We start from the raw sequence: 26,918 nt of genomic DNA, 5'->3' as shown, positions 1-26,918 counted from the left end.
AGGACTTCTTCTCAACAGTTCTGGCATCTGTCTCTTCCATCAGTGAATTTCTTTTTCAGGTATGCAGTCAGTCTTGGTCTCACTTAAGAGGTAACAGGTTAAACAGGTTCTGGAACACCCAAGCTTTAAAAATACTTTGCCATAACAGATTATAAAAATTAAATATAAGAAGTAAATGTTTCATATGATCATAAATGTCAAGTAATTCTTGGCACTCCTATGTTCCTAGGATGTAATGTGTTTGTCCTGTGAATGTCATTACAGACCAAGAAAAGTAGGCTAAAACAAAATGATAAGCATGAAAACCAAAAATGCCTCAAAATTTCTCAATGAATTAAGAAACTCAGAATATACTAGAAGATTCAAGCTGTTTTCCTCAGATCATAAGTACAGTAATTTAAAGCTAACCATACCTAAAACTAAACCTTTAACTGATGAAGGACACTAGCATAAATGAAAGACTTAAAGGCTGGGTTGAAGCTTTCAGAATAACCATCGTCTACGATACAAACCTTAAGACTGAGTACTACTAGTCTAGGGTTTATGGTGGTTTTCAACTTTGCAGATTCAGAAAAGTTTATTTTAACTTCTCATTCTTCACTAATAAGCAAAAGAAATAAGTTACCTGAAACAGTTAATTGAGTCACTGGTATAGAGTACCTCCTAGGAGAGTAATTTACCAACGAGAGTTGTCTCAGAAATAAAATATGAAAGACAGGCATTTGAAAAGGCATGGCTTAGTGAAAAAAGTGTGTGATTTGGAGTCAGATAGACTTGAAACAGAGTATAAATTCCATCACTACTACCAAGTTAACATAACTTCCTTCTCTAAACCTCAGTAATATCAGTAAACAGAAACAATAATACAACATTGCAGGAATGTTGTGAAGAAAATAAAATGTCTATAAAACACAGTACATACATAAAAGGAATTCTAATGAAGGATAAGTATGAGTTTTTAAACGCTATTTAAAAAGTAAGCTGCCCTTTGCTACATATTTCTAAAAATCGTATTTCTGGGGCACCTGTGTGGTTCAGTCAGTTTGGCTCAGGTCATGATCTCAGGGTTCTGGGACTGAGCCCTACATTGGGCTCCCTGCTTAGCAGGGAGCCTGCTTCTCCTTCTGCAGCTCCCCCTGCTTGTGCTCTCTCTCTCACATACTCTTTCTCTCTCTCAAATACATGAAGGAAATCTTAAAATAAATAAACAAACAAAAACCTTATTTCTTTGATAATATTAAAGATGGTAATTTTTAAGTACCAAATTGACTTGGGTTCAGCTGCAAGTGACAGAAAATGCCCATTCGTGCTTTTATGTCTGCCTTAAAACAGTTAAGGGTCCTTTTGAAGGACAGTGGTATAATCTGTTGCTGTCCCAGGAGCTGGAGCTGTCATATCCCCTCCTCTCTTTCACTTTCCATTCGAAGAATAAAGGCCATTTGTACTATTAAAAAAAAGAAAAAAGAGTTAAGGGTGGTTACAACAGCTCCCACAATCATCAGAGATCCAGGTTCCTCAGCTTTGTTGCCATCAACCCAAATATACTGCTCCCACCTCATGATGTGGGACAGCAAGCACCAATACCAGTCATTAAAAAGAAATGGCCAAAAAAAGGAATACATGAACTTCCCATAAGGACTCTTCCTCACGCTACTCATAAACCCCTTGTGTTCACATTCCATAAACCAAAACTACTCATGTGGTCAATCACATACAGCAACAAAAATGCTATTAAAAAAAAAAAAGATTTGTGATGATGGTTACACAGTACTATGAATGTACTTAGTGTCAATGAAGTAGTTAGAATGGTAAACTTCATGTTATTTATATTTTACCGCATTAAGTAAGAGATTTATAAAACACTAAAAATGCTAAGTAGAGAGGTAATACATAAAAATGGACAAGAACCAGGGCACCTGGGTTCAGTGGGTTAAGCCTCTGCCTTCAGCTCACGTCATGATCCCAGAGTCCTGGGATGGAGCCTCACACCAGGCTCTCTGCTCAGCACGGCGCATGTTTCCCCATTCTCCTCTGCCTACTTGTGATCTCTCTCTCTCTGTCAAATAAATAAATATAACCTTAAAAAAAAAAAAAAAAGGACAAGAACCAAAAATGTGGAAATAAAAATGTATCATGTGTGAGATGAAAAATACACCGAATGGGACCAACAGAAGACTAGAAACTATAGAAGAAAAGACAACAGAATTTGAAAACATAACAACAGAAATTATCTATTATGAAACACAGAGGGGAAAAGAAAACCAAAAGATGTAGATAGACTCTCAGTAAGTTGCAGACCAACATAATGTACATAATTGAGAAGTCACCAGAGACGGAAAAAGAAACACATGAAGAAATAAGGGCTAGAAATTCTGTACACCTGATAAAAAATAAAAATATACAGATCAGGAGGCTCAACCAAAGCTAAAAACAAGAAGCATGAAGGAAACAACAACAGGCATATCAAACTGATTAAAGACAGTTAGAAAAACAAACTTGGGGTAGGGGGGAGGGGAGGCAGGGATAGTCAAAGTCAAACAGTGACTTCAGATAGTGAAGCAAAAATAGTGAAAGTCAAAGATAGTGAAGCAATGTATTTAAAGCCCCAAAAGTAAAAACAACTATCAACCTAGAATACTATATACAGGAAAAACACCTTTCAAAACTTAGTGTCACTAAATAAAAATGAAATTACAACTTATCAAAATTTGTGGGTGGCAGCAAAAGCAGTAAAGAGAAATTTATACCAAAAAAATGCAAACTTACAAAAAGAAAAGATCTAAATTCAGTAATTTAAACTTCCTGAGGAAAAATCTGAGAAAGAACAATAATTTAAGCCTATAACCAGAAGAAAAATAAAAATGAGAAGAACCTCATACTTATTAGTATGGCCACTATAAAAAAAAAAAAAAACCTTAAAATAATAAATATTGGCAAGGATGTGGAAAGACTGAAATCCTTGTGCACTGCTGATGGGAATGTAAAATGGTGCAGCCACTATGGAAAACAGTCTGGTAGTTCCTCAAAAAATTAACTGTAGAGTTATCATATGATCCAGCAAATCCATTTCCGGGTATACACCGAAAAGAACTGAAACCAGGGCCTCCAATATCCGTACACCTGCGTTTATAGCAGCATCATTCATGACAGCCAAAAGGTGGAAGCAACCCATGTTCACCTACAAATAAATGGATAAACAAAACTTTGTATATAAACACAACGGAATATTACCCAGGCTTGAAAAAGAAGGAAATGCTAACATATGCTGCAATATGGATACCTTGAGGGCATTATGCTAAGTGAAATAAGCCTTTTGACAAATACCATAAGACAAATACTGTATAATTCTACATATATAAGGTACCTAGAGTAGTCAAATTCATAGAGACAGAAAGCAGAAAGCAGAAAGGTGGTTGCCAGGGCTAGGGGAGGAGGGAATGAAGAATTGTTCTTTAATGCATATGGAGTTTTGTTTTGTTTGTTTGTTTTAAGATTTTATTTCAAGTAATCTCTATGCACAATGTGGGACCGGAACCCACAACCCTGAGATCAAGAGTCCCATACTCCATCCACTGAGCCAGCCAGGTGCCCCACAATGGGTATGGAGTTTAGAGTCTCACAAGATGAAAAGAGCCATGGATCTTGGCTGTAAAACAGTGTGAATGTATTTAACACTACTAAACTATACATTCAGAAATGGTTAAGATGATAAATCATATATTGTGCATTTTTTACCAAAATAATAAACAAACAAACCTGGCATTTGTTGAAGGCTTACAAACACATCCATCACTATGTGCTTTAGATTACATCATTTAAACTTAACAACTTTATAAAGGAAGTATTATTATTATCCTCCATTTTACCGACAGGTTCAAATATTAAGCAATCATAAGGGGACACAGTTAAGGACAAGAAAATAAACCCAAATATGACTCCAGAGCCTGAGTCCTTGAACACCTTGCTATACTGTCTCTACATTGCTTTTGTTAAATGGTAATTACTTCTATGAAGGAAGAAATGTTATCCAAGGAAACATTCATAGGGACGCCTGGGTGGCTCAGCTGGTTAAGCGTCCGCCTTCAGCTCCAGTCATGATACCAGGGTCCCAGGAACGAGTCCTACATTGGGCTCCTTGCTAGCAGGGAGCCTGCCTCTCCCTCTGCCCACCATTCTTCCTGTTTGTGCTCACTCTCTATTTCTCTCTCTCTCTGACAAATAAATAAAATCTTTAAAAAGATTTTTCTCCCAAAAAAATAATGTTGATACATATGGGGGAGGAGTTTCCCAGCTAAAGCAGTTGATGTGTTTTGATGATAGCGCATGGTACTTTTCAAAATTCCATATACAATGAAACAATTCCATGTTTATATTCCAAACAATTTCAACTATTTCATTATACGCTGCTGACTGTTCTGCAAAGATACCTCCATTAACACATACCATATCAATACTTTTCAATCATCTATACAGGGTATTTTTTTTGGTGGTCCTATAAAATTTTACACACACATACATATACAAGGTTATGACTAGGTCTTTGATTTGTTTTAATCCAATGTCACAGTTCTTTAACAATTTTTAACAATCCCTTCTTTAAATTTTCCATTTAATTTTCTAAATAATTAAGTAGTACCAAAAACTGTTAAATGCAGAGCAGTTATATATTCTTCTCATTAGACATTTTTCTCAAATGTCCTAAAACAATATGATGAAAATGACGCAAGTTAAAAAAAAAATTCTATTCAAAAGGTTAAAACGGTGTTCTTTTTTTCATTTAAAAAAATCTTTTATGTGGGTTTTTAAATCTTCGTTACTGAAAATACATTTTATCTGTGGCCTGGGTAAAAGTTTGTTTTTTCTTCAGAGATCTAATGAAATAGGCCATTCCAAAGGCCTACACAAGTTCCACACTACCAATTAAGGCAAAAGAAGACTATCCTCCCTATTCCTCACCATCTATTACCATCCTACTGTAGGAAATGCAGTGCAGTCTACTCAAAGAATATGGAGACATAAGGCAGAATCCCAGTTTCCCCAACAGTAAGAACAAGAAAGTAACAGAAGCTATTTCAAGGGGCTTTAGGGAGAAGCGGATGGACTAATATACACACAGCCACCAGAGACAATAGGTAACTTTGCTGCTCTCCTTATTGTCATCACTACCGTCATCATTACCATCTTCCAACATGCAAATTAAGTCCCTGGTCTTTCATAATGCTTTTCTACTATTTCCAATGTCCTGTGACCCCCTACCTTTACTTAATTCATGGTAATCACAACCTACTGCTCTAAAAATAGCAACTAAGGCACTCTTTTATATTACTGTATTTATTGCTCTTCATCATTTAACTTTCCATTTGACAGTAAACTTTATCTTCCCAAATAAACTATGACTTTTACAAGTACCTAGACTGTCTCAAATGTTATCTTACATGTGGTATAAAGTTTAAAAAAAAAAAAAAAAAAAGGTACGTTTTCTGATGGGATACCACCAATTGTGGAGTTCTTTTCCCCTTTCCTGGGTTATACATTCCATTTCCCCCTAACTTAATCAAATGATCAGCAGACATTATCTACACTAATGGGCTTTAAAGATACTGTATTTTGCTGGCTCAGTTGGTTAAGGGTATACCTTCAGCTCAGGTCATGATCTCTGGGTCCTGGGATCGAACCACATGGGCTCCCTGCTCAGCAGTGTCTGCTTCTCCCTCTCCCTCTGCTCACCACCCCCCTGCAACCTGGCTCATGCTCTCTCTCTCTCTCTCAAATAAATAAAGAAAATCTTAAAAAATAAAAAATTAAAAAGATACTATATTTTCTTGGGGCACCTGCGTGGGTCAGTCAGTTAAGTGTCCAACTCTTGATTTTGGCTCAGGTCATGATTTCAGCCCAGTGTTGGGCTCTGAGCTCCATGAGGAGTCTGCTTAAGGATTCTTTCTCCCTAGGTGTCTCCCCACTGTGCATGCCCACGTACACGTTCTTTCTCTCTCAAATAAATAGAATCGTTTAAAAGATTGGTTTAAAAATAAAGATACTATAGGGGCGCCTGTGTGGCTCAGTGGGTTAAAGCCTCTGCCTTCGGCTCAGGTCATGATCCCAGGGTCCTGGGATCGAGCCCCGAATTGAGCTCTCTGCTCAGTGGGGAGCCTGCTTCCTCCTCTCTCTCTGCCTGCCTCTCTACTTGTGATCTCTGAGTGTCAAATAAATAAATAAAATCTTTAAAAATTAAAAAATTAAAAAAAAAAATAAAGATACTGTAGGGACACCTGATTGGCTCAGTCAGTTAAGCATCTGCCTCTGGCTCAGGTCATGATCCCAGGATCCTGGAATTGAGTCCCACACTGGGCTCCTTGCTCAGCAAGAGCTTTTCCCTCTGACTGCTGCTCCCCCTGCTTGTGCTCTTTCTCTCTCTCTGAAAAATAAAATCTTTAAAAAATAAAAAAATAGGGGCGCCTGGGTGGCTCAGTGGGTTAAGCCGCTGCCTTCGGCTCAGGTCATGATCTCAGGGTCCTGGGATGGAGTCCCGCATCGGGCTCTCTGCTCAGCAGGGAGCCTGCTTCCCTCTCTTTCTCTCTGCCTGCCTCTCCATCTACTTGTGATTTCTCTCTGTCAAACAAATAAATAAAATCTTTAAAAAATAAAAATAAAAAAATAAAGATACTGTAATTTCCTAATCATCATCACCAACCTTGTCCTAATTCCGCTATCCAAATGTAAATAAAAGGTAGACGCCTCCATCATCTCCTTTAAGACATGACTACTAATTTCTTTTTTATTCACACAGACATATGAGAGAAGAATTGAAGATACCACAATTTATTTTTTTTAAGATTTTATTTATTTATTTGACAGAGAGAGAGCACAAGCAAGGGGAGCACAAGAGGGAGAAGCAGGCTCCCCTGCTCAGCAGGGAGCCCAAAGCGGGGCTCAATCCCAAGACCCTCAGATCATGACCTGAGCTGAAGGCAGATGCTTAACCAACTGAGCCACCCAAGCGCCCTGAAGACACCACAATTTAAATGCACCACTGAACTACCCTGCAGTCTGACATCAAACAAGTCTGAGAGGAAGAATAACAGCAGCTCTCCTTATACTAATCCTTTTCAATAATTTGGGAGATAATGCTGCCCCATCACCAGCAGTGGGGGAAAATTTTTTAAATAGGTCATGCCAAGAAGGGAAATAGACACATGGATTGAGACTGCAGATTCATCATCGTAAGCTTATTAAATTGCAGAATTTCACACATATTCATATTCAACTGTTCCACACAAGTCCTTGAAAGACTTACAAATAAAAAGTGATCATTAGATAATGTACTGTTCTTGAGCTGTCTATCACACTGCAGACCTTCAATAAGGGTAGATCATATAGTTAATTAATCTCTCCACTTGGAGACAAAAAAATAATTAAGAAAGATTAAGGGGTACCTGCGTGGCTCAGTTGGTTAAGCGGCTGCCTTCAGCTCAGGTCATGATCCCAGAGCCCTGGGATTGAGCCCCGCATCGGACTCCCTGCTCAGCAGAGAGCCTGCTTCTCCTTCTCCCTCTCCCTGCCGCTCTACTTGTGCTTATCTCTCTGTCAAATAAATAAATAAAATCTTAAAAAAGAAAAAAAGAAAGAAAAAGAAAAAGAAAGAGTAAAACCCCACAACTCATTTTTAGAGAAGCTCAACCTGAACCTAAGAAGATTTGGGGGAGAATAAGTTGAAAAATCAGATTTAAAAGATACTCTAAAATCTGAAATCCTTTTAATGTTTAGAACATTTTGCATTAATCACTTTTCTAAAATATCTATTCAGCTTGTCCAAAAATAATGGTTACCAATTTCTTACACAGAGCTTCAAGTTTTAGCTTTAAGAAATAACCATAATAATGAGAAAAGAGGGTACCTGGGTAGCTCAGTAGGTCAAGCATCTCACTCTTGACCCAGCTCAAGTGTTGATCTTTGAGTTCAAGTCCACATTGGGCTTCATGCTGGGTATTCTATCATATGAGACAACACAGAAAAGTGCTGATACTAGATCTTTTCACTACAGAATAAATAAAACCTTTACTGAAAGAATTTTTTAGATTATACTGATAAATACAGGCTACTTGGACATTTTTACTTTAATATGATCTCAACACAAGTAACACATTTTTCATTATGTCTGCAAAAAATGGGCAACTAACTCTATTCTGCTTAGAAGGGGGTCATATTATTTTTTAAATGTCTAAAACTAAGTATTTCTAAAGAGAGTATTTTTAAAGAACATGTCATTTTGATGTGACCAGAAAAATTAAACAGAAATCTAACAAATTAATAAAGCACTTCGGAACAGTGCATGGCACACAGTGAGAACTACTAAATGTCTTTTTTTTTTTTTAATTCCAGAACAATTAAGATACAGTGTTCTATTAGTTTCAGGTGTATAATATACATATACAAATATGGAGTGCTTCACGAATTTGCATGTAATCCTTGAGCAGGGGCCATGCTAAATCATCTTTGTACTGTTCCAATTTTAGTATACGTGCTGCTGAAGCAAGCACAAGAACTATGTCTTGCTAACGATATTACTATTATTGATGTTGATAATAACTTTAATGAGATCTCATAAAAAGATACTATTCAATATGCTAAGCTTCAAGTGTTTATCATTAAGAATTTAAAGGAGTTTAAAATATCTTCTACAGTTTAAAGGAAGTTTTATATACAGCATTCATATCACCATTTTCCATTAACCATATTTTATTCACACTTCTCACACAGAAATCTCACAGGAAGCATGAGTTCACAGTGGCAACTCCTCCTTGGAACACTCCTCTAAGGAAATCCTCTTTTGAGTTCTATAAACCATCCATCCATCATAATTAAATACCTAACTAGGTCCGTTTCTAAAAAATGTCATTGTAAATACATATTTGTCTTCTCCATCATAAGTCTTGAGTTCAAACCAAACTGAGTACAATGAGGCAAAAGTATTTCCATACACTGCATATTAGTAATACTGGGGGAGTTAGTATTTTCATCCAGGCAGAGAAAACTACATGTCCCAAAAAAAAAAAAAAAAAAAAAAACCTGGCAATGAGAAGAAAGCAGCTTCAAACGAAGTTATTTAATATGGATAGAATTTGGGAGGAAGAAGTGAAGTTACAAGAGACAGGGTTGGAACAGTCATAAGTCAGGTCACTAACAGTCTTGTAAGAAATTATTATTATTTTGAAATTTTCCCTGAATGAATGGGAAATCAGTTATTTAAGTACTTTAAGTTGGGGAATAATAGGATTAGATCTGCATCTTATAATAAGTAGTTCGGTTGGAGAGTAGAAAACAGATAGGAGGCTAGGAAAGAAGGGGGAAGAGCATACCGCAACAACCACAAAAAAATGTGATGGTCACCCAAAGTGGGAAAGCAGCTGTCAGGTGGGAGAGAAATGAATCGCATGTTGGAGGTAACATTGATAGAATCTAGTGATACTGAACGTGAAGTCAAAAATGACAGATACCCAAATAGCCAGATTTCTGGCTTGATTCAAGCCAGGATGGATCGCGGAATCACTAATCATAGGAAATGAAGGAGCTGTGAAAGCAAAGGGGAGAAAAATAATTTTGCTGTAGATACACTGATTCTGAAGTATCTGTGATATATCTCAGTGGAGATGACTCACAGGCAGCTAGCTGACATATGAGCCTAAAGCTCAGAGGGAAGCTTTCAGGTAGAAAAATCAAAATCATCAACATACAGATGATGAAGTCCTAGAAATAGACACAAGCTTAAGAAGGTGGCAAAGAATGAATAAAAAAATAGGAAGTAAGCAAGAATCCCATTTAGCAGAGGAAGAGAAAACAAAGGAACCTGAGATAAATAGCTGGAGATGCTCTGAGTACTGTCATAGAAGCCAAGAGAGCAATTTGAGAAGTGTCAAGTACTTCTGAACATTCAATAAAATGATAGGTTTAGCAGCAAGGAAATCAAGTGAGCGGTGTCAGCAATGGGACAGGACGGGAGGGAAATTATGGTGTACTGAGGAATGAACAGAAAGTGAGACAGTGGTTTGTTTTGCTGGTGAGGGGAGGAGCAAAAGGTAGAAAGAATTGAGATTTCTTGGGCACCTGGGTGGCTCAGTGGGTTAAAGCCTCTGCCTTCAGTTCAGGTCAAGATCTCAGGGTCCTCAAATGGAGCCCCACATAGGGCTCTCTGCTCAGTGGGGAGCCTGCTTCCCCCTCACTCTCTGCCTGCCTCCCTGCTTACTTGTGATCTCTTTGCCAAATAAATGAAATCTTTAAAAAAAAAGAATTGAGATTTCTTTCTAGGAGTCATTTAGTTTTTTGTTTTAGGTGAGACATTTGAAGAAGTTTAGCCAAATGAAAAAGAATCCAAATTATGAGAAAGATGAAAGATAAACAGAATTAGCCAACAGAAGGAGAGAATGAGATCCAAAGCACAGTTGGAGAATCAGCCTGAGAGAGAACCACGGACACCTCATCCACTGAAAACAGAAGGAAAAGTAAGAACAAATGGTACAGAAGACATAAACTGGTGAGTCAAATAACAGGAAATTAAGGGATCTCCTTTTGATGGCTTCTATTTTCTCATGAAGTGAGAAGACCATCTGTGGAGCATACTTTGCTCAAAGAAAGAAAAGAATGTTTAAAACGGACCCTATGGGGAATGACAGAATTGCTCTGCCATGCTGAAAGCTCTTAAAGAAAGAGAGACCATGAATTCACAGTACCAGTAATAATTAGTATTTTTTTTCTCTATCAGTGCTCAACGTACACCTTTTGTATAGGCCAGAGACACACTAATCCAAAATCTAGGTAAAAATGCATAGGACAGAAATTCAAAAAGGCAAGGAAACTGAGAATTCTGGCAAGAGGTCTGAAGTGATGGATGATGGACTCTTGCCTGCTTATAAAGGAAGTATCTGGTGAAGAGAGGTGTCAAAGAACTGCAGATCTCAAAAGCATCAATGAATAGGTTTAATAAAAGGATAAGAGCTCACGAACAAGATGTTTGAATAAATGATCTCAAAGGTAAAGCTGATTTCAGGTAATGGTAAGGTCCAAAGTAGCTTCTTGGGAGTAAGTAACTGAGTTAAGGGAATCTACACTAGAGATGAGGAAACTGTGAAGCCAGGGTCCTGGCTACTCTGTTCATATAAACCCTGAATTCACCTAGAACGATCGCACAACCCTGCATGGAAAGGAAGTCTGTGGGTCAGAAGGCTATGTCTTCAATGAGCAAGCAGAGATGTGAGACTCAGCAACAGCAATTTTAACAGGAAGGTTTTATAGGCACTGTAGTGCAAAGTAAGAAGGAAACCACCTCTTATTATTTTCTTACAACTGGGACCTGTAGAGAATAAAGGAAGGTCCAAGTTCCACTAGAGAGAGCTTTCCCAAGGAGGAAGATAGGTGGTGTTACTTAAAGATAAAAGTAACGTTCAGTAATTTGAAGATGCAAGTGATTATGCTTAACCCTAGAACAAGGGTAAGAAATATCTGAAAAAGAGGAAGAACAGGTGAGGGAACGAGCGTGAGAAGAGATATGTATAATGACTTGTATCTTGGGCAGGAAAAGGCAGTATCATGTGACTAGATTTGGTGGGATCACTGCATGGAAAGACGGCTAAGAGGACAGGTTTCAAGAGCTCTCTAAAAGAAAAGACACCATGTCTCTCAGAGGTTAGCCAGTGCCTGCAATTAGAAAAGTCTATGGCTAGTGTGTCCTAAGAGTCCTAACGCTTTGGAAAGAGCCAAATGAAGTTTGGATAATTTATATGGGTTTCAGGCTACATGCTAAGACTATCAGGCAAAAGCCCCATTTGCTAGGCTTTGTCTGTAAGAACTGAGAAAAGCTCCCCATCTATCTTAGATAGTAGAAATCAATATTCATCTTTGACTATAAATAACCCTGTTTGGAGCTGCACTGTTTCACAACACCTAGTAGGGTATGATAAATAATAAAAATATCCCATTAACCACATAAGACATTCCTCTTTTAGACTTAACTCTTCATTTGTAAAATAAAGGGGTGTATTAGAAACATTATCATTAAGAACCAACCTTCCCCCTACTCCAAAAAAGAAAGCAGCAAATCTTACATATAGACTCCCAGTTGGAAATCAGACTAGCAATCTGATAAAACTTCACAAACACACACTAAATGCTACAGGCTCTGTGCTAGTCACTGGGCAGAGACATGAAGATGACTACTATGTAACTATATGAGGTGATGAATGTTAACTAAACTTATTGTGGTAATTATTTTGCAATATACTTAAGTCCAGCCACTATGTTGTATATCTTAAACTTATATAGTGCTGTACATCAATTATATCTCAATAAAACTAAAGGAAAAAAAAACAAATTATCTTTAAAGCATTTATGCCCCATTACCCTAAAAACTAGGTTTAATTCCCAATTTTCCAATAAGCCATGATATAAAAGTTAGAAAAATAATGACTACTACATGGTCACAACTGTAAGGGAGCTCATGGTCTGATATATAATAAGTAAATAATCATAATACGCAATGATTCTAATCACTTACAACAGAGAGTACAGTAAGAGCAGAGAAGGCAGAGAAGAGTCACTGCCCGGAGTTAGGGAAAGCGATAAGGAAGAATTACAGAAGACTCCACAGAGCAAATAAATTTGATGTGGATCTTTAAAAAGAATTAAAACTATAACTAACAACAAGTGCTCAATCTCATTAGTAATCAAATACTGAAATGCACATAAAAAAACAAAAGGAGATACTGGCTTTTTTTCACCCATGAGATTGGCAACTAAGGTAAAAGGCTGATAATATTTACCCAGCAAAGGTAAGGGAATATGTGTATTCTCATCACAGTTGGGATTATTTTGGAATTTTAAATGTGTACATGCTTTAACAATCCCATTTCCAGAAATCTACAGAAATACTCACATATATGCACAAAATTAGTGATGTTCACTGCAGCAATGTTTATAATAGAAGAAAGCAACAGAAATGTCTATCAATACTGAGACAGTGAAATAATTATGGCAAATCCAGAAAATGCAATACTCCCTAAAAGAACTAGATGAGTTATAAATTCTGACTGGATGGGCCTCCAAATAAATTAAAAAAGCAAATACAAAACAATAGATATGATATAGATGCATTTTTGTTATTAAAAAAAAGGCCCAATAAGTATTCCTACTTTTTATATGCAAGGAAAAAAGGAAAATGATACACCACCGTTATATGCATACACCGTTAATGCATACAAGGAAAGTGATACACTGATGTACTGTAAAGTGGCTGTTTCAGAAGACTGAGATCAAGGAGAAAGGGCTAAGAGAGAATTCATGTTTTATATTCACTTCTGTAATTTTTAATTTTTTAAATAGGCATGTATTACTTTTTTAATTTTCAAAATGAAGTTTGTTGGAGCGCTCAGTCATTAAGCATCTGCTTTCAGCCCAGGTCATGATCCCACAGTCCTGGGATCCAGCCCCGCATGGGGCTCTCTGCCTGGAGGGAAGCTTGCTTCTCCCTCTCCCACTCCTTCTGCTTATGTTCCCTCTCTCGCTATGTCTCTCTCTGTCAAATAAATTTTAAAAATCTTTAAAAGAAAAAAATGAAATTTGTTTTGTTTGGTTTTTCAAGTAGACAAAGAAGAGAACAAGAGGTCGCACTCCCGTTAAAGACAGACACAGAATATAAATAAAAGAGGATGTTATATTTATTCTGTTATTGGTGGAAGGATGATTGCCTCTATCCGTGGTCCTGCTCACTCTCTTCCTTTTCACATCTCGGAAGATAAATCTACTTCCCCGATGCCCATTATCTGTGCCATATATCCCACCAAGGCTTTTTCCTGCTAGTGGTCTTGGCTGGCTCAATCAGGGAAGCGTCTGACTCTTGCTCTCAGGGTTGTGAGACTGAGCCCCATGCTGGGTGTAGAGATGACTTAAAAAAAATTAAAAGAAGACTTTCCCCTGCTATTGTCCCCTGATCCTGGGGCCCTTCAAAAACCCCTTCCCTTTACTTCTAGTGGAGGAGAGAGAGGGATAGGCACCTGAGCACAAGAGACCAACCACAAGACAGAAAACAGTCTATGCTGAAGTCTCTCTCTATTCTAAGAAAAACCACTGAGATTTAAAAAAAGAGAGAGAGGGGCGCCTGGGTGGCTCAGTGGGTTAAAGCCTCTGCCTTCGGCTCAGGTCATGATCTCAGGGTCCTGGGATCAAGCCCCGAATCCGGCCTCTCTGCTTAGCAGGGAGCCTGCTTCCCTCTCTCTCTACCTGCCTCTCTGCCTGCTTGTGATCTCTGTCTGTCAAATAAAATAAAATCTTTAAAAAAGAGAGAGAGAGAGAAAGAAGAGAAGTAGATAAATTCATTTCTTAATTCATAAATGCCACAACAGGGAAAGTATATAATGTATCAACCCTAACAGTGGCTATTCCCATACAAACTTCTCCCCATATTCATTTTAATTTTGCCTGGATTACTAATTCAGATGTTTCTGGTCTATGAAATACAAATTCTTACTCCATAAGGTTGTTAAAAAGTTGACATTAGACTTAAGTTAGCCTATTCTGTTAGCCAGATCCTAAACCCCTAAATTGGGAAATTTTGAAATTATATGATCCAAGGAAATTAACTAGTTACTGATCACAGTAGCCATCAACACAGAATGATCACAACATATACTATTATGCTACTTTTAAATTTTTCTACATGATTAAATTATAATTGTCCTGGTATCCCTAAAGACCAGAATCTGTACCAGAGGTCATACAGCATAATACCTGCTGTTTATCTTCTAAACCATTCTTTTGAAATTCTGCCTCCGCTCACTTTTGTTACTAAAAAGTAGGCCAAAAGTTGCTAAATTTAAGCCACAGATAAAAACTGCTGGTAAAACCCAAACGCTCCTTTAAAGTTTACATAAAGCGTGATTAACATTTTTGCAAGTGAATAACCGCAAAGGCTTAAAAATTATGTCATGACTTTTCCTAATATTTGTATCAGGATTTCTGAAATTTAACATCACATAAGAACATCAGATTCTGTTTTCATAGTTCAGCATCCTACCAACTCTAAAAGAATATACCTTAAAAAAATAAATAAAATAAAACAAAATAATATACCTTAGCTGGAAAAATCGATACCTGGACTATAAACACAAAAATGAATAAAAACAAATATTCACCAAATGAAAGTATCCTCAGTGAATTAAAAAAAAATAAATATGCTAACTAATTTTTTATTCAGTGGTTTAGTACTTTAGAGAACCTACTATTTGCTAAATAATGTGCTACCATTTTTAGGAAAAATAGGTTAACACCAGGAGATGGATTTTGTATGCACAAATCCTTTCGAAGATACTTACAAACATATATAATTTAGGCTATAATACACATAGTTCTTCAACTCTCTGTAAACAAGCTTAAGTTCTGTATAGTTTACAGAATACTAATACACAGGGTTAGCATCCCACTGGATTTAATCTTCCCATCTCCTTGAGGTAGACAGATATAGGTCTTACAAATTATCAAAGTCAATAAGATAATTAAAGATAATTAATAAAACATCTAACTAATCAATACCAGTCGTAGCTCTTCTGACACCAAATCCACTGTTCTTGCCATTACACCATTCTCTTAAAAATACACTTAAAGCCTGGGTGGCTCAGTTGGTTGGGCGGCTGCCTTCGGCTCAGGTCATTATCCCGGCGTCCTGGGATCGAGTTCCTCATCGGGCTCCTTGCTCGGCGGGGACCAGCGGGGAGCCTGCTTCTCCCTCTGCCTCTGCCTGCCTCTCTGTCTGCCTGTGCTCACTCGCTCGCTCTCCCTCTATGCCTGACAAATAAATAAATAAAATCTTTAAAAAAAAAAAAAAATTATCAAGTCATGGGGTGCCTGGGTGGCTCCGTCGGTTAAGCATGCAATTCTTGGTTTCAGCTCAGGTCCTGACCTCCATCCAGGTCAAGAGAGTGATCTCCAGCTCAGGAAACTGAGCCCCATGGTACGGCTCTGCACTCAGAGAAAGGTATGCTTGGGCATCTCTCTCTCCCTTTGCCCCTCCTCCCAACTCATATGTATGTATGTATGTATGTATGTATGTATGTATGTATGTATGTGTGTGTGTTTAAAAAAATTCTTAAGGAAATTCACTTGTTTGCTCATATATTAGTAAAGGTTCAACAGAATCTGTTTTATGAATTTATTTTAATGGAATTTTACTTATGGAAAAATGATCTGAAATAAGTATGCTACTTTCCAGATTCTTACACTTCCATTTCACAGATTTGTTCTAACTTGAACCAAACTGAACAATTGTTTACAAGAGGATAAAAAGCAGCACAATAAAATATTATGCCAGAGACTTACATTCTCCATATTTTAAGAGATGAACTTCCATACATAAAAATCCCCTCTTACTAGCTCTCCCCCCAAAACTGAGTAATTAGCTTGTATTCAGTGTTTTACTTTATGACTTCTCTCTGAAGTAAATTGCATAAGCCAATTTTTACTAGAGTTTCCTTTTATTAGTTCTAAATTTAGTTTTATTTGTATCATCCATTGGTCTCTTGTTCTGGGAATGTCTTAAATATGAGAAACAAATCTGTCTTCAGCAATGCCTTCAAAATTTTTAATTTTATAGCTTCCCCCTCTTCACAAAAATATATGATTTTACAATTTTTTTTTTTTTTTAAAGAAAATTGTCTCTCAGAACAACCAGCAAAATCCTTTAGGTGAGTTTTTGCATTCTCTTACATTGTTACATCTTGCTTTTTTGACTAAAATCTTGTTTAGCCAGAATATAACAACATTAACAAAAAATATTCATACTCTCATTTTAAATTGCAATCATGAATTATATAGTCCATAGCTATACCTGCATTTTGTTAAGTATTTAGAAATGGTGGAAAATCCTGTGCAATGCTGAGGTATTATGGAATACACTTTCTAATGACCAGATTGTAAAATATTTCTAAACTGAAAAAACACTTCCAATGAAATGTTAATAAATCAGATGTAACAACCTTCTAAAGATAACTGCAGAGATATATTCCTCAGTCAAAGGACCACTCAGTTTTGGATGTTTCACATTTTACTATCTATTCAGCAATAACTTGGGAAGAATGGATACACTTTAAATGATAAACTGTGGCCAATCTTTAGGGCTTTAAAGATACTGTGTGTCACTCTATAGTCTCATAAATATTAATATTGCCTTGGCCACAGTGTGTCCAATTTTATTAACTACAAGATAAAATCCACAAAAAGTGAGTTGCTAAAGATTTCAAATACTTAAAATAAATAAATAAAACTTTTCCTCTAATAGCGTAACTATTATCATAAAAATCAATAAATAAAAATGTTTTCAAATTTCTAAAATACTTACATACCCCCTTAACCACCAAAATTAAAATGGCCACACAAGAGGAAGTCTAATATATAAATATTTGAAAAAATGAAAAATAGGGACAACTTATGCACTTTGTAAAAACTGTCTGGTCTTCCCTTTTTTTTTTTTTTTTTTAAGATTTTATTTATTCATTAGACAAAGAGGGACACAGTGAGAGAGAGAACACAAGCAGGCAGGGGAAGTGGGAGAGGGAGAAGCAGGCTTCCTGCCGAGCAGGGAGCCTGACTCGGCTCCATCCCAGGACACTGGGATCATGACCTGAGCCAAAGGCAGACGCTTAACGACAGAGCCACCCAGGCGCCCCTATCTGGTCTTCTCTAATTTCCACTGATGTGAAGAGACATAACTGCAAAGAATGTGCGTTTGAAAAAATCTAAACAGTAACATATTAATAAGATGACTGTTACATAACCAATAACTTGAAGGCTGCTCTGAAAATAAAATTTCAAGACAGTTTAACATAAAGATTTTGAATATTCTACATTGGGTTGTTTTTTTTTTTGCTTGTTTTTAAAGAGACCACAAAATAATTTTTGTGTGATTTTGTTATTTTTTAAACATAAGCACATTCATAGATATACATACACTGTGCTGCTTTAGCTGCTATGTTCTGCAGGACCAGACATTTCTAGTGAAATTTTTCTTTCTGAATTAAATCAACTGTCAGTAATTAAACAGGCTGTCACTATTTCTCTGTCGCCATTTATTAAATGTAAAACATCAAAATTATATATTTTCCAGGTCAGTAAGTGTCTATAGATGATATTTCTCATGAAAAGAGAAGATGCATTATTTCTATATCATCATTTTAAACTGTGTATATTTTATCACAATAAAAATTGTTTTTCACTTCTATTTGGACTATCTTGTCTGATTCTTCCTTCAGAAAAGCTCAACAAAGCAAATTAAATTTCCTTCTAAAATAAGAAAAAGAAAAACCCTGGTCTAATTCCTATGGAGCTCTAAAAAATGACAGAAAATGTGATGACCCTTGGTATTTCAGATTTCAGAAAATCTGGCACTTCTCCATTCTCCAGCCTTGCCCACATATACAATTTTGTGTGTCAAGGGGATCGAGACTATTTGGTTTTGGTTTTGTCAGTCAGTACAAGAAGCAACACCTACAAATTTCTCAACCTCGGATCTGCAGCTTAACCTGCGTCAGAATCACCTGAGATGCTTGATCAAAAGCAAATTACTGCCCCCACCACAGACATCTAAATCAGAGGAACTGACATCATTTCTACCAAATACCCTGGGCGTGATTCTGGCTTCCAACAGATAATTCTGACTTTGTGACTTCATCCAAGCCTTGGTGAGTCACAAAAAATAAATAAAGAAAAATAAATACATAAATATTCTCCTTTCCTCAGGTACATTTTCAATCCAATGCCCTCTCTGCCAATCTTTAAACTACAATATTGCACCTCTCAGCTCAGTAGCTCCCACAATTTCCTGCACTTGAGAACCATCTGTGGAACTTTTAAAACTCCTATTTCTAGGCCACATCACATACCTATTACATTGGTAGGAAACTAGGCATCAATATTTCTAAAGCTCTCTAGTTGAGTGCTATATATAGAGAGATTTTTAAACCACTGTCTTAGCTATCGGATTTAGCAGATAGAGATTAGAAAATCTGTAACTTAAAATTACCTGTAAGGGAAACCTGGGTGGCTCAGTCAGTTAAGTCGCAAATCTTGATTTTGGCTCAGATCATGATCTCAAGAGTAGTGGGATTAAGACCCGAGTCAGGATCCCTGCTCAGCATAGAGTCTGCCTGAGTTTCTCTGACTCTGCCCCAACTCTCATTCTCTCTCAAATAAATCAGTCTAATAAATAAATAAATAAATAAAATAACATAATATAATATAATAAAATTACCTGTAAGGGCCAGGACATAAACTATATTGCTATTAAATTTTTAAATTTCTCAATTTATCTATACATTTCCTTTTTATTTTAATCCAGTAGGAAAATTTTTGTCAATGCATTTATTAAAGTTTAAGATGGCCTTTTTTGAAAAAATAAAAGACAAAAAAACTTTCATGTTGAACACAAATAAGATCATGCCATGCATCTAAAGTTCAAAGAGAAGTTCATCTTTGTTTCATTTGCACATTAATTTCAGTGATATTTTGAGAAATATAATCATTGAGAAGCCAATACAAAAATTCAAAGTTCATGCTTTAGATATTTAAAAGCAACTCCAAATATTCTGTTTATTCCAGAGAAATTTTGCTGAATTTGGAATAGCTACTATATGGTTAAATTTTACAATATGGTTTAAATTCTGCATTAACTCTTTCCCCAATTCTGACTTGATATCTAACTTCTCTGAAAGAAAATATTAATTTGTATATATTTGCCTCTAGTCTTTACTAATTCCAAAAGATGCTGTTTGTATGACCTGTTAGCAGCCCTTAGAGAAATCTAGTGATTCATAATGAAAAAAATGTTTAATCTTGATTCTTTCAACACAGGCACACTGGTCAAACACAACACATCATTTTTAACCATCCAACTTCAACTTGAACTTTATTCACTATGTAATACAATAAAATATGGCCATATGTATTTAAATATATAAAAATCCCAAGTACCATAAACTATAACTCTGTAAGTTATCCCAAAAAGGTGGAACATTTTTCAAAATCATACTGATGTTTACACATTTAATCCTTGAAATATTTTTGCAAGGGTTTCAATATACAAAAACACATTTCACTAGATCATGCAGACCTCAAACTTCATGGCAGTTGGGCTATTACACTTTCTTCTTATTTTTTTGTTAAAAAGGAGAGTGGGGAGGGGCAGAAAGTGAGGGAGAGAGAGAACTGTAAGAAGCATGGAACCCCACACAGAGCTCAATCTCACAACACTGAGATCATGACCTGAGCCAAAATCAAGAGCCAGATGCATAACCAACTAAGCCGCTGAGGCACCTCCAGCACACTTTCCTTTTAGAAGAATAAATATCAATACAAGCAAAATGTTTAAAATTCATCCTTTATAAATTAAAGCATCTTAAGTATTGAAAGAATTATTTCCTCAAATTTTCCTTTCTGCTCAAAAATGTCCCATTTGTGGTTATCTCATAAAAACTCTAAAAATGCAATATAAACTAAAACTAAACAGAAAAGTTCAATTTCAGGGGCGCCTGGGTGGCTCAGCGGGTTAAAGCCTCTGCCTTCAGCTCAGGTCATGATCCGGGGTCCTGGGATCGAGGCCGCATCAGGCTCTCTGCTCAGCAGGAAGCCTGCTTCCCTTCCTCTCTCTCTGCCTGCCTCTCTGCCTACTTGTGAGCTCTGTCTGTCAAATAAATAAATAGATAAATAAATCTAAATACAAAACAAAAAACAGAAAACTTCAATTTCAATAAGCATACTTTTAGTATGACTTCTAAAGGAATCATACTGAAACACAAGGTAAAACAACAGGGCAATATCCTGATACAGAATGGACATGTATGGCAGCTACTTTTACATCTGAAAGAACATGGTCTTGATTAAGTTTCAAAATTTTGCTCATAATTTAATCCCACAAATCAATATCCATGCCACCTATGAACAAAAAGTAACATCTGTATCCATATATTAAATTCAGATGGGTACTCAAAGCATAAGCTAAAAGCTAAGTGTAACAATACTGTTTAAAACACCAGTAGTTACCAATCACAGGAACAAAGTCATAAAATTAATAGTAAGAATGTCTTTTTCATTCTTATGTAGAATAGAAAAGTTTTATAAAGATAAATGTTGGCTCAAGATGAGAGAAATCAGTTTATAACTTACTCAAGATACTCAAAATAATAATAATAAAGAAAAAGGAAAGAGCAGCACAAACAGAATGGAGAAACAATTAAAGACCATAATTTAAGTCAGAAGTACTTCAATTTGATCTATAGCTTAGAAATAACTAGTAGAAACTGCACTGCCATTATCAGGGCCTACCAGGCTCAGCAAGGTGCATTCATTACTTGAAAGCAAAAGGTACCACAAAAGGTTTAAAAAAAAAAATAATGCTTAGTAGTAATTAGGCATTTCAGGTGGAGACACTAGTCAGTAGGATAATTTCACCTATAAAGGGCTGTGATGTATATGTATCTGCATTCTATTTTTAAATATTGGAATTGGCTTGTGGTATACAAAATCAAACTCCTTTTACTAGACCATACTCACGGTACCTTAGTAAAAATTTTAAAAACAAAATTAATAAGCACATGAAGCAGTACTCAGTATCATTTATCATGAGTAAAAGGTACTACCATGGCTATCACCACAAAGATAACAATGTCAAATGTTCTTTGAACATGTGGAAAAACTGGAACCCTCATACATTGCTGGTGGGAATGTAAAATGATATAGACATTTTGTGAAACACTCTGTCAGTTTCTTAGAAGTTAAGCATTGGTGTGGGGGGGGGGTGGAATTAAGCAGAAGCATACAATATGACCCAGGAATCCAACTCCTTAAAATCTATCTAAGAGAAGTAAAAACACATATCTGTACATATGGTGAATTCACAAACAAAATATGGTATATCTATACAATGGATTATTAGTCAGCAATAAAAAAAAAAAAAGGACAAAATACTGACATATGCTTCAACACAGGTAAACCTCAAAAATGTTATGGTAAGTGGAGGAAGGCAGAACAAATGACTGAATATTGTATGATTCATGTGAATGAAATTTCCAAAGAAGAAAAACTTACAGACACAGAAAACATATCAGTGGTTGGCTTCCCTGGAAGTAAGGACTGAAGGCAAACATGCTCAAGGAAATTTTGGAGGGTTAATGAAAATGGGTTGTGATAATGTTGGTGGCACAATTCTATAAATTTACTAAAAATCAGTATATTGTATACTTACAAATAGGTAAATCCTATGGAATGGAAATTATAGAATAAAATAAAAAGAATAAAGAGAACTAATAAATTTAGTAAACAAGGATACCAACGTTCAGCACCTGCTGACCACTCTGAACTGCCAGACTTCTTTTTTGGAGCTTATTCTAAGAACAAGTAAGAGACTGTGATACTGTCTTCTCAACTGCTCTGTATCTGCACCCTGTATTTATCATTCTATCAACAACTGTCAAGGACTTACTATAAGCAAGATACTATGTATTGCTCTCCTTTGCTAACTGATAGTCACCATTACATACAGAAGAAAAAACATACTCTGAATTCTCTTCTTGGTATAGCTGTCTTAAATACAATGCAAAGGGAACAAGAAAAATTAAGTACTTGGGTTTATTAGAGAAAGAATAGATTATTATAAACAATAAACATTTTAAAGCTAAGTGAAAATCCTAGTAATCAGAATGCTTGATAATATTTGAAAATTTTTCAAAAGTCATTCATAGTGACCTATAATAACACTTTGATCCCTGATCAAAATTTCTCAAGACCTTTGGCTTTCTTTTAATTCTGCTTATCAATACTGCCTTACACAGCCAATACACCATTTTAAAGAATTTCACCCTGTGAACAGACCCACCAGAATTTCATCTGCCCTTACTTATGAAGCACTGTTTCAACACAGGCATCACCTAGGTGTATAAGAAGGAACTGGATATATTTAACCAGAAGAAAAGTTAGGGGGCAGGAGAACAGATAAAACTCAATAAATCATAAAGGCTGTGCAGCCCACACAAAGTATCTTTACTTCACCTAAAGCACTGAATAAAATTAGCTTAAATTCTTCCCAAAACAAATTTGTTTCACCACAATCCAGAAAATGTCCAAATCATTATTCACTTTTCTTACTTGACCTTCAGTTAATTCTATCACTCAAACCTATCCTCTTTGCACATACAGATGTTTACTTAACTTCCTTCCTACAAATAAGTGACAGGAACATGTATCAAAATGTTTATTTGGGGAATACATTAGTATCTCTTTAAGCATTATATATTTCTACAGGTTATCACTCCTGTTACTCAAAAAAAAAAATTATTTGTTAGTTCATTCAACAAATATTTACAAAACACAAAAAAAGAAGACAAAAAAAAAATACATGTCCTAGAAGAGCTTATATTCTGTTCATTAAATAAACTCAAAAACCTAGAAGTACATAAGAAGACAAAACTTAAGTGTATTAAGCATTCCTCATCATACTCAAACCGGTCATTAAGATACTACCGACCCTGGGCACCTGGGTGGCTCAGTGGGTTAAGCTGCTGCCTTCGGCTCAGGTCATGATCTCAGGGTCCTGGGATCGAGTCCCGCATCGGGCTCTCTGCTCGGCAGGGAGCCTGCTTCCCTCTCTCTCTCTGCCTGCCTCTCCATCTACTTGTGATTTCTCTCTGTCAAATAAATAAATAAATAAATCTTTAAAAAAATAATAAAATAAAAAATAAAAAAAAGATACTACCGACCCTGTTATACTCGTTTCCATCTAAAAAGTATCACTGGAGGAGGTTCTGCTATTCATTTCCACAGCATATAAATCCCTAATAACAAAGTGTTAGAAAGTAGTTCCAAGTCCATAACCTCTTAAAAATAAAGAAAAGTTTGGGGTGACTGGGTGTTTTAGTTGGTTGACTCTTCATTTCAGCTCAGGTCACAATCTAAGGGTTGTGAGCATGTTGGGCTTTGGGCTTAGCAGAGTCTGGTTCTCTCCCTCTCCCTCTGCCCCTCCCCAAATGCCATCTCCATCTCTCTCTCTCAAATAAAAAAATAAACCTTTAAAAAAGAGAAAAAAAAAGAAAATTTCTATCAGTTGTTTTATAACTAAAAAAGCTAAACTCTTAGAGGATAAGGGAAATCAGATGTTGAATAATGAGTAATCAATTAACTATAACAAAAAAATTTATTAAGTACTTTAGATATCTGAACGAACAATTCATACCTTATCAAAATGAAGCAACAAGCCATAAAATCATTCTTGGAATTATAGAAACATTCCCCCAAAGTATCATCAAAGATGAACCAAAAGTGAATCTCAAAATTTCCTTTTTTGTCATACATACAAACATACACAGAGAAGGGGGGAGAGTAAGAGAATGAAAGAGAGGGAGAGTAAGAAAGAGAATGAGAGCGAGAGCGTAAGCATGCAAGAGAGCTAGCAAGATATGCTAACTACTGTGATCCAGATGCTTTCCAAAAAGATGAGTGAAGGTCATCTGGGACTGCCAGTTGCAGAATTTACACACATATCTCCGTAATTCAATCGTATTTTAAAGAAAAAAAAAAGTACAGATGAGAGGAAAGAATAACTACAATCAAGGAAAAGGAAGAGGCAGTTTTAGTAGATCCCAAACACCCTGATTTCAGATTAATTTAAATATTAAGCTCTATGTAATAAAGTAACCTGCCAATAGAAAATGTTATTGCTTTTTTTCCCCCTCAAAGCCATAAGTTGCCCTGAGTCATCAACATTCTCTTCACAGTAACCCTGATCACTAACAGTTATATATATATATATATTTGAATGTTAGCACAGACTAGGATTTTAAAGTAGGCTACACACCCAGCGTGGGGCCCCCCACTCAGGGCTCCAACTCACGACCCTGAGATCAAGACCTGAGCTGAGATCTACAGTCAGACACTTAACTGGACTGAGCCACCCAGGCACCCTCAGAAGGGTTGTATACTTGTAGAATAGTATTTCCATAAAAAGACTCAAGATGCCCAAATGAAGACCAATACTGTAATCATCACCCTCTTTCCTCCCACAAACACCATTCTCCAAAGAGGAAGTTGTAAGACAATACAGAGATACAAACAAAGGCTTCCAAATATTATTTTGGTTACTCTAATATTTATGACAAACTTCCTGACAAACTCTTCAATACCCCTACTTCAGAGTTTCCATCAAAATTCCAAATGGAATAAAAGTAACATTAAAGATAACACTAAAAATAAAATCATTAGAGTACTAAAAGAAAATTCATGTATATGATATTATAATTTTGGTGATGGAGAATGTTCTAAGGGGGCACCTGGGTGGCTCAGTGGGTTAAAGCCTCTGCCTTCAGCTCAGGTCATGATCCCAGAGTCCTGGGATGGAGCCCCGCATCAGGCTTTCTGCTCAGCAGGGAGCCTGCTTCCTTCTCTCTCTGCCTGCCTCTCTGCCTACTTGCGATCTCTGTCTGTCAAATAAATACATAAAATTTTTCAAAAAAGAGAATGTCCTAAGCATGACATCTAAGCTAGAAATCACTCTACAGTGAGAAGCCTGATAAATTTCACTATACAAAAGCTTCTGTTAAAGAAAATGACAAAGCACATATATAATGTCGTTCTACTTTTTTTCTATTTTAATTTTTCAGACAGATTATTTATACCAAAATGTTAATTTAACTCTATGTGGGGAAATTATATATGTAACTTGAATTTATACCTTTAATTTATAAGTTTTCTATAATAAGAACATATTGTTTCTATAATTACAATAATTTACAGCTTTCTTCCTTTCAAAAAAAACAAAATCTAGGGTTTTCAACCACAGTTGCCTGCCCATTTCCTTCAAGTAAAAAGATAAAAGTACAAAATAAATCAATACATTTTGAACAGAGCTTGGTTAAACAGAACCATAACTAACAATTAAATGTAGTTACTAAGTGGTAGGTAGACAAATAAAATATCCACCTATTAGAAAATACATTTTTAACAAAGGCACCAAAGCAATTAAATGAGAAAAGAAAGATGTTTTTAAAAAACTGGTGCTGGTGACTATAGTTAACAATACTGTATTGTATACTTGAAAGTTGCTAAAAGAGTAAATCTTAAATATTCTCACACTAAAAACAATATCAACAAACCACATGGTAATTATGTGAGGTGAAGGATGTGTTAACTAATGGTTACTGTGGTAAGCAACTGGCAATATACACATGTATCAACTGTACACCTTAAACTTATATAATGTTATGTGTCAGTTATGCATAAAGCTGGGAAAAAATGGCAGATAGTGTGGACAAACGGATATGGAAAATATGGGGAAGAGGGGTGGATTTTGACCTCTAACTCACACCATACACTAAAACTGGCTTCACATCTATCCTAGACCCAAACATAAAAGTTAAAACTATAAAACATCTATAAGAAAGCAAATGAGACTCTTTCTAACATGGGGAAAGGTAAGTGTCTTGGGCAGAAAAAGCAACAACCATATAAAGATTTTGATTTAAAAAAACACACCACAGGTTGGAAGAAAACATTTGCAAAACGTATATTTTGACAAAGAACTGTATATCAGATAGAGAACCTGCGTGAGTCAATAATAAAAATAAAGGGAAAAAAGAACCCAAATTTTTTTAAATGGGCAAAAATGTGAACAAATGTTTCACAAAGAAGATACACAAATGGCCAGTAAGTACTGGAAAAAGTTATTGCCATTATTTAACAAAGAAATGCAAATTAAATTTACAATGAGCTACCCACTACCCACACACAGAGGGGCTAAAATTTAAAAGACTCAGTGTTGGGGAGGAAATGGAATTTTCATTCACTACTGTAGGAGTGTAAAATTACATGACCACTTTGGAAAAAGATCTGGCAGCCTCTCTCTC

The 26,918-nt window shown here is 36.0% G+C and overlaps 1 protein-coding gene and 1 non-coding gene across 8 annotated transcripts in view; both read right to left on the bottom strand.

The window, feature by feature from the left end:
* ROCK2 (Rho associated coiled-coil containing protein kinase 2) overlaps window positions 1-26,918 on the bottom strand; it is a 144,639-nt gene that overhangs the window by 108,794 nt on the left and 8,927 nt on the right. The window lies entirely within an intron of this gene.
* Window positions 8,430-8,537, bottom strand: LOC116596637. The gene has a single exon (XR_004288225.1). It is a non-coding gene; the product is annotated as a U6 spliceosomal RNA (small nuclear RNA).

Source organism: Mustela erminea, chromosome 7 (assembly GCF_009829155.1).
Source record: "Mustela erminea isolate mMusErm1 chromosome 7, mMusErm1.Pri, whole genome shotgun sequence".
Lineage (NCBI taxonomy): Eukaryota > Metazoa > Chordata > Mammalia > Carnivora > Mustelidae > Mustela > Mustela erminea.
The sequence above is the reverse complement of the archived record's forward strand: the minus strand, read 5'-3'. Positions and strand labels throughout refer to the sequence as shown.